The sequence below is a fragment of the Parus major genome, chromosome 11 (assembly GCF_001522545.3).
Source record: "Parus major isolate Abel chromosome 11, Parus_major1.1, whole genome shotgun sequence".
In the NCBI taxonomy this organism is placed as follows: Eukaryota; Metazoa; Chordata; class Aves; order Passeriformes; family Paridae; genus Parus; species Parus major.
Genome location: NC_031780.1, coordinates 19,727,843 through 19,737,115, shown reverse-complemented (window position 1 = coordinate 19,737,115; position 9,273 = coordinate 19,727,843). Strand labels below are relative to the sequence as shown.

At 47.5% G+C, this 9,273-nt stretch overlaps 1 protein-coding gene across 3 annotated transcripts in view; it reads right to left on the bottom strand.

The window, feature by feature from the left end:
- The window catches only part of CDH11 (cadherin 11), an 82,622-nt gene extending 78,700 nt beyond the window's left edge, over window positions 1-3,922 (bottom strand). For 2 of the 3 annotated variants that reach the window (XM_019008024.2, XM_015640076.3), the window contains exon 1: window positions 3,407-3,618. The gene's annotated coding sequence lies outside the window, so the exon portion shown is untranslated. Of the gene's footprint in view, window positions 1-3,406; window positions 3,619-3,855 lie in introns of those variants that run through there. The other variant, XM_015640071.3, reaches the window with a different exon arrangement.
- Between the last annotated feature and the right edge of the window lie 5,351 nt (window positions 3,923-9,273).

Sequence of the window (9,273 nt, the reverse complement as noted above, 5' to 3'; positions counted from 1 at the left end):
GAACCGGCTCCGGGCTTTTACACCGAACCGGCTCCGGGCTTTCACACCGAACCGGCTCCGGGCTTTCACACCGAACCGGCTCCGGGCTTTCACACAGAACCGGCTCCGGGGTTTCACACCGAACCGGCTCCGGGCTCCGGGGTTTCACACAGAACCGGCCCCGAGCTTTCACACCGAACCGGCTCCGGGGTTTCACACCGAACCGGCTCCGGGCTTTCACACCGAACCGGCCCCGGGAACACTCCGGGCCCGCATCCCCGCATCCCGCGGGCAGCGCTGCCCCCTGCCGGCCGGCCGCCGCAGCGCGGCCCCGCCGAGCGGCCCCTGCCCCCGGTAACAGCGCTCTCCGCGCACCGCTCATCCCACAGCCTAAACCTCAGCCCTAAACACCAGGGCTGCTACATTTCCTCCTAAAATACCATCAAAGGTTTTACTCCGTGTCCGGTATGTAACTAAGCAGATGGGTACAGTGCTCCTTGACCTGTAAGAGCGTATCTGACGTACAAAGACACAGATGGCCTAAAATGCCCATAAAGTCCTCTTAGTTCACCCCAAGTGCCCGACACAATCTCCATTTAAATCAATGGCCACCTCGCCATTTCTGTCCACAAACCTTGGCTTGGCCCCAGCAAAGAAACAACGAAAGCTGAAGGGCCATTAAAAACATAAAAATGGGCATGGCATAGGAAATTATACACAGGTTTTAGCTTACAATGCTTGTAGAAGAACTCTCACACACACACATACAAAGTCCAGGAAGTACGTTGCTGAACTGTTTTAAATTAATTGATTCCAGATGAGACTTCTGCTTCACACATACTGAAAATATTTCGCTAAACGTCCAGCTCACACAATGAATTCAAAATTCAGTTAGGTGGTTCACCAAAAAGAAGAGATGCCAGTTGTGCGAGATGACTTGAAATTTCTATGATGGCTGAGCTAGAAATAGCTTCTATTGTGGAATTCTCATCACTCAATGGTTTGTTTGTCAAGTTATGCTGTAATGTTACAATAATTGCAGAAAATAAGAACGTCAGTCTCAGGTCTACTGTAACTCTGAACTTCACATATGTTCCTTACACTAAATTAAATATGTCAGATGTTGTCAGAATAGCATATTAATTGAAGCTGAAATCACATGATATACTTTAAAGCATTTTATCTGAAAAATCACAGAAATCATTCCAATCTTTGCAGTTTCCTGATATTTTTATGCAGAAGAAAAATTAATTTAGCTCCCCTATCTCTCAATCAACCATTTCTATACATATTTTCCTCTGAAACTGCTGCTGATAAATTGCTATGACTTATCCCCTGGCATGTCCTATTGTAGCAGCATTTCTGCTAATGAAGTAATCTAGTTCCTACTGATTTCTTTGGACAGGCAACACTTATAATTGTAGCAAAGTTAAAGCTGATGTGGTGAAGCCTATAAATAGCATTCTCTGTCCATGCTGGTTCTCTGATGTACAAGGCTGAGGTGAAAAAAAAATCCTATTTCTGGGCCTAAGAACAAGAGCCTGTCAAAGAAAGATGTCCTTTAGGTAAAATTTTCCTAAAGGATTTCCAATTCTTTTACTAAATATCTTGTTCTTAGTTCTGTAAGTTTATTTTGTTCTTCTGCAAGCAGCAGGAGAACTGCTTTTGAACTGCAGCCAGGAACTTCTGTGTTCTAGAGCACAGCCTCTTCTGGACTCAGAAACATGCTCCAAGAATGCCTTGTGTGTGAAGGCATGAAGCTCAGAGCAAACCTCCTGCTCCCCATCTCCCCCTGCTCTCACTGCCCCTCTCCCAGCCACAGGAACTGTGCAGCTCTGCCAGGGATCTGCTGCTCCCGAGACAACATCTGCAGCTCGCTGCCATGGACTCGCACATATCTGCTTATAAAACCAGCCAAAGGACTGAACACAAGCATCGATTTGTGCTCCAAACCTCGATGGACAGACCTGGCTGAGGCAGATGTCAGGTTAATTATTGCAAGACTTCTACACTGAAAGGCAATTTATTCATTGGAATCCGTTAGCCAGCATGGAAAAAGAGAACAAAGTATTTACCTGGAGAACCATACAGACTTTGGAAACACTGAGGCAGACGAAGAGCAAGGGAGGGGGAAAAGAGATGGACATTCAGCAGCGCCTGAGTGCTGCTTCCCTGCTCTTGAGCCCGGTGGTGCCTCTCTTATCCAACAGTTCCATTATTAAATAATTCAAAACATTTAATTTCTTAATAGAGAGGCACAGTCTGTGAAAACCTTATCGTATCACCATCACAAATCAACAGGAAGAAAGTCTTTTCCAGGGAGTTGCTAGTAATTGGAACGTGGAAAAGAAATGAGCATTCTCCTCATAAAGGGCCAATTTCTGAATTAGTGACCTCATTTGCTAAAGAGGTTCCTTTGTCACAGATATCTGGGTAGGTAAATACTGTGTTACACAGCCACTCTGTCCTTTGTAGCATCGGTACAAAGAAGCTCTCCCAGCACATACTGGTTCTCTCCTCACCAAATGAATATTTAAAAGAGTAGACAATAAAGGGGGACTTCTATAGAAGGTGAAGGCATTTGTATCATGATGTCAGACTGCTATATGTGCTCCCGAAGGGCTGCACAGGAAGCACTTTTATTCTAAACTTAATGGTATTTATGGGGACCCGCAGCCTGATCTATTTTATCATCCTAGGGGATGTGCTTATGCATGCATCACCCAGGAGTCTAACGCTTTTTGGACCAGCCCGTGTTAGAGACAGATACCATTTTGGTACCTTGTGAATAGTAATGCGTTTGAAAGCCAGCAAAATAATTAAATAAATAAATAAGGGGTGGGGGGGAAGGATATAAATCAAAGTCTTTGCCTTTTTTCATTCTGGCTAGAGTATTCTTCATTTCATGCACTCCTAATTCCTGCATATCCATTTCGTGCCTGGGAGCTACGGCGTAAGTAAAAGATTTTCAGTTCGGGGCTTTCAGCATCGCTTCTCCGGAGGAACATTTTTAAACGACCGAACGCTCGCCCTCCCCCTCCCCGCCCCCGAGCAAGAACTGAAGGGAGGAAAAAAAAAATTAAAATAATAAAAATAATAATAATAGTAATAGTAATAATGAAAAGCAGCGCGTACCAGAGCGTTTTCCTTCTCCCTCCGGAGAGCCGAGCGCGCCCCGGGGCCCCCGCGTCCGCCGCAGCGCCCGCACAGCGCCCGGCCCCGCTCGGCTCCCCTCCGCACACTGCCCGGCCCCGCCAACTTCGGGGGGCCCGCGAGCAGCCCCCGCTCCCCCCGTCCTTCCCGAGCCGACACACGCTCAGCCCCGCCGCTTCCCTTCCCTTCCCGGTGCCGGTCCCTTCCCCGGCGGGGCTCGCAGCGCTGCCCGCACCGCGCTGCCCCCGCCGCTCCCCGGGCTCCCCCCGCTCACCTGCGGCTCCGGCGGGGCTGGCAGCGTCCCTCGGCCGCCTGCGGAGCGGGGACACCGGGCAAGTCCCATTCACAAGTGGCCGCGGAGCGGGCTCGGCAGCATCTTCAGCCTATTACACTCCAGCGGCAGCGGCTGCTGAATGAGGCTCCGAGCTAGTGGCAGGAATTAGAAAGAGGGAGGGAGGGGAAAGGGGAGAGGGAGGGAGAGGGAGCAAGGGGAGTGAAGCAAGATTAGAGGAAGGGAAAAGCTGGAGGCTGTTGCTTCGTCTCGATTTTCCTGTCCCTTCCCCCCAGCCCAGGGGGAGCGCAGCCCCCGGCCCTGCCCTCCCGCCGGGCCCCGCTCCCGGCGCCGCTGCCCGCGGGGACCGCCTGGGCCCGAGGGGCGAAACGGGCGGGGGAAGGAGCCCAGGGCAGCCCCAGGGTGTCCCCTCCCCGCGGCTCGTTCCGCACCCTCTCGGTCACGGCTGCGAGGGGGCCGGGGACCCTCATGGTGCGGCGAGCTGCCCCGAGGGGCTGTGGGTCCCCTCCTGTGGCCTCTCCGCGGGCTGCCCGGGCCCTGGGCTGAGGGCTGAGGCACGCCAGAGCTCCGTGCGTGGGGACACAGGCACGGGGCTCGGCTGGGCGGCACGGACAGCGCCAGCGTTTTATACTCAATCCAGTCATGTTTCCTGTCAGGAGAAGACATTTGTCCAGGAATAAAAAAAAAAAAAAAAAAAAAAAAAAAAAGACAAAAAAGAAAAAAGAGAAAGTTCCTCAGGCATTTCTGAATGTGGAAAAATCTTGGTCTCTTGGCTCACAGCCAGAGGCTGAGGCCAGGCCTGGAGGTGGAGGGGGGTCTCTGGGTCTCTTCCCCTCTCGGCTGCCCCTCTCCCACTCGCCGTTCTCCTCACCTGCAGTGATTCCCAGCCGTGGCTGAGCTCCGTGACCGCGGGGAGCAGCACCCCCAGCCCCTGCACCCCTCCACAGCCAGCGGCAGCTCGCAGCCCCTCACTCCCACACAGGCACAGGGGAACCTGCGAACCCCCGCGGATCCAGCAGCACCACCGTGCCCCACCCGTGTGAGCCTGTGTGCCTCCCGGGTGGCTGTGGAGCAGGGCAGGGAAGGATGCAACACGTGGGGCCTCCAGAATAAGGATTGCATTCAGTGCTGGAATAAACCTGGTACCTCTTTGTGAAGATATTCTGCCCTCCCTCAGGCAGCCCATCCCTCTGCTCGTTCCCCAGGCCCCAAGGCAGCACTGGTGCTGCTCTGGGACCTCACCACCCGGCCCTGGAGAACAAGGCTTTTATATTCTGTGGTTAATTAGCTCTGCCAATAACTCCGGGCAAAGGAAAAAAAAAAAAAAAAAAAAAATTGGCGCAAAAGCTGCCACTGTACAAACAAAGAATTTGGAGGGAGGAAAGCTGATAAACAATGCATCCTTAGGAGCCCAAGGGACGCTAAACGTAGCACAGTGGAGCACTAAGTCATAGAATTGTTTAGTGGAAAAGCCCTGTAAAACCATCAAGTCCAACTGCTCTCCCAGCACTGCCAAATCCACCACTACATGCTGTCCCTAAATGCCACATCCACATGTCTTTGAGTGCTTGAGTCACCACTTCCCTGGACAGGTCCTTGACAACCTTTTCAGTGAAGAAATTTTCTCTAATAGCCAATCTAAACCTCCCTTGATGCAGCCTGAGACCATTTTCCCTTGTCCTGTTTAACAGAGCTCGACCCTCACCTGGCTACAACCTCCTGTCAGGGAATTGTAGAGAGCTCTGAGGAGTGGGAGCCTCCTTTTCTCCAGGCTAAATAACCCCAACCCTGCCTGATGGGAGCCCTGGGAGAATAACAGGAGCCTTCTGGCTGCAGAGCTGGGGCTTGGAATTAAGGACAAAATCTGCTTCAGAGCATGGTTGAGAGTTGACACTTCAGTTCAGAAAGGCCCAGGGACAGACCTGGGTGTGCCACAAGGGCGGAGGATGGGACTGGAGCACAGACACAGCCCCAGGACCACTCCTGGGGAGCTGGGTAGCTGAACAGGGTGAGAAATAAGGGCAGTGGCCATGGATGGAATAGCCAGGAATAAACCCAGAAACACCCCAGGGACTGAGCTGAAAGCATGAGGTAACAGCAAAGCAGAGTAATTAGTACTGAAGTTCTAAGGGCTTAATTTTGTTAGGAATATGGCTGTGGGACTAAGACAACATGTTTCAAGAGTGGGTTTTGAGAGACATTTCAAGGAGCAATAAAGGCCATCAAGAAATGAAACATGGAAAGGGTTCTTTGGGAATGTCTTTAGGGAGATGTGAATGAGGAAGGAGGGTGGTGCAGATTAATTTGTATCAGTTTTGTAATGAAATTGGTTTTGGACAGAAAATAGGAAAGTCAAGTATGTATCAAAATTGATTATATAGACCCAGTCCAAACCTGTTGCCTTCAATGGACACATGTCAATCTTCTGGTGATGGTGAAAGAATTACCATTTGGCTTTGTCATGGGTACAGTACTAGTGGGCTCTGCCATAAATGCCACCAAACTGAGACCTGAGAGCTGCCTTAGGAGTTTTTCCCCTTTTTTCATTCCCTTGCTGACTCTAGGCACCATGGTGGAGGGGATGACTTTTGTAATTCCCTTTTTAAATGGCTGAGATCAGATTTTTTTGACTATAAAGGAAATGTGAAAGCAATTTTAATCTAATTAAGCATATACAATAGGTACCCATAATATTCTCTAGTCAAAGAGCGTATTGATCTATAATGAAAGGTTTCATTAATTCCATTCAAGGATGCACGTTAACAAATGAGTGCAGAAACATCTGATCTGGAGAGAGCCTTGTATGGTCCCTTCCTTCTGCATTGAAATCTCAGCATAAAGTAATCAGATTCTGCTATTATTTTTGTCATTTGTTCATCTTCCCATAGGATCTATGGATAGATGAGCCTTATCTGCAAACAAAATTGAAGCAAAACTCCTGCTGGAATCTGTGTTTGCACCTCTGGCAAAGTCCCAAGACTGATTACCTGAATAACCACTGTGGAATTAATTTCACCTACCTTAAGACATTTTAAAATTGAGTCTCTAACAGGATGTCTGTAGAAAAAGTTCAGTTAATGTCAATAAACAGTCCCTCTAACTGGGACAGGCTGAAGATGTCTCTCTGTATTTCAAAGACAACTTCCTCACTAAAATCCTATCTCCAGCCATCTGCCAGCCAGAGGACATGAGGCAGGACCTGCTTTTTCTGTTGGACACAGAAAAGAAGAAGTGCTCAGACCAAAATCAGCCCATGATGCTGATAAATGGCGACATTTGGAATATTCCCTTCAGCCAGTGCAGTTCCCGTTCTGGCAGCACTGAACTGCCCTGCCATCCTTCCAGGAGAGCATTGCACAGGGAATGACAGCAGTCACACGGAGGAGGAATGGGCAGAGAGGAAGGGCAGCCTGGCAGAGCTGCCCCACTGATTTCTGACAGTGCTTGTGAGTTCACAGCCTGCCCAGGGACACCCTCATATTCCCAACACATGCAAAGCCAGGGAAGAGAGGATTTGCCTCTCCCCATTTCTGCCTTTGGTGACTCCTCTCCTCCACAGCCCTGAGCTGGTGGTCACTCCATGAATGGCACGTTGAACCAAGCTAAACTCAGTGTCACACTCACTGCTGGGAAATCTTTCTAAATACAATGGTCAGCTCTCTTCACAAAATGTTAGATTCACCCCCAAAAACCAGGCTGGTCTCTCCTGCTCTCAAGGAAGGTATGGGAAGCAGCAGGAGAGCACACTGAGCCCTGCAGTTAGCATTTCCAGCTGCTTGAAACCTGGAATCAGAATGAAATCAGTGTCAGACATAAATAAAGGAAGTTTATACATATTTTAAACAGTATTTGTTTTTGCATATCCATATATTTAGGTTAAGAACATCTGTGAAAACAGATCTGTGAAACAAACAAAAAAAAGAGGTTTCTTTTTTACTGAGTTTACAGAATCTGAAGTTTTTTTAAAATTATGCTTATTACTGGGTAAGTTAACCCATTTCTTATTTGAAAAGAAGCTGTCTGCTTTGTTTTCCAAGCATCTGGAGGGATACATGCACTTCTTCTAATTGAATCATTGTTCTAGGAAATGGTGAGTTTAGAAAATATGGGTAAGAAAGTCGCAAGCTTAAGCTGGACATTTGCATTGGGTTGCACGAAAAAGCTTGAACTGTGAACTTCAGGAACTGAACTTCAAAAAGCCTTTAGCAATGCAAAAGAATTTACCAGTACCCCATTTCCTCACCAGCTTGAGCACATTCACACAAGGACTAGGAAAGGAGAAACTTCTTTCCATCTCTTAACCCTGTTTCCTGCAGCCTCCCTTGCCCTGTTTGGCTTCTCCAACACACACTCTTCCCTCTCAGCTCCCTTTAACAGACCTGCAATTTCCTTCACTTTTCTTCTCACCTGGAAAATATTAGAGATTTAAGAGGCACATGAATAGCATATTGCTATCTGCAGGAGCTGGAAGCTCAGGAAGGAGCAGGAGAAGCAGAGGTTTATAGAAAAGGATATTCCACAAAGTCAGAACAAAATTCAAAATGTCCTTCAATTTCTATGTTATTTTGCTAATGAATAAAGCAAAACTTGAATCTTACGTAAAATGCAAGGTGGCCAGGATTGAAGGAGACAAAAAAACCTTATTCTTAATAATGCCAAAAAAAGGAAAACTAATTAAAGCCACAGTGCCAGCCCAGTGAGAAGACAAGTGTGTAAAAAGAGTATAACTAACAAAAGTGTTTTTCTTGTGGCGAGGCAGCGAGGCTTTTAAACCATAAATAATGAACAGCTCAAAGCAACTGCTACCTAAAGCCATTTCTTCCAATAACAAATGTCTTCTTTGTAGAAATATAAGAATACAACAACATATGTTTACTTGAAGAAGGTTAAAACAAAGGCAAAACCACTGAGGTTAAAACAAATATACACAAAACAGCTGATATAGAATCTCCACAAAGTTAGCAATGCAAACATTTTCTGGGGGTTAGATGTAAATTTCATTTGATTATCTAGATTTGAAGCATTGAAACCTGGATGGAAAAGGAAATTTTGAAGTGGGAAGAAGTGGGAAAAGGATCACAGTAAAAACGAACTGAACTATGGAAATAGTACAATCATAAACAGAATATTTCGAGGTGGTTTTAAATTCCAGATGTGCACATGGAGCTTCTTGTAAGGGCACAGGCTACAATGAAAAACCATCGGCTGGAAGCACCTATCCCAAGTGGAAGAGATGAAAATCCCTCTTGTCAGCCAAACCCAGGCATCCAGACTCAGGCCACAGAGCCAGCACCTTCCTGTCCACAAAGGACAACAGAATGGAGTCCACTTTCATATAGGCTGCAGCAGAAAAAAGCTTATTTTTCTCCAGTGTTCAGAGACCTTTTAAAGCTATGTCTGTTTGCATTAAGGCTTTGGTGGGAGAGCTTCCCTCATGACTTTGTTTTATAAAATCTGATGATGTTTGGCAATGTATGGACACTGAAACATTGCTGTCACTGAGCTTTGAGATCATCTTACCCTCATACAATCCTCTGAATCTTTTGAGCCTATTTTATTCAGTTTTATGATGTGATAAGTGACTGGTGTGAGTGCAGCAGCATTCTGGCATCATCCCATTTCCTCAGCTCTGCTGGGAGGCAGTGAAGGCCAGGCAAGACTGAGCTGGTCAGCTTTTTTGTCCTGAGGAGCTCTCTCAAGCCTGGGAGGTCTTCAGAAGCACGGGGACACTTTTGGTTGCCTTGAGTTACACACTTGGCTCATGCAGGGATCAAGCCCCAGCTGGGTGATTTTGACCACACTGAAGTAGATTATCACAGAGAATATCATTTGTAAGGACGGAAATTCCA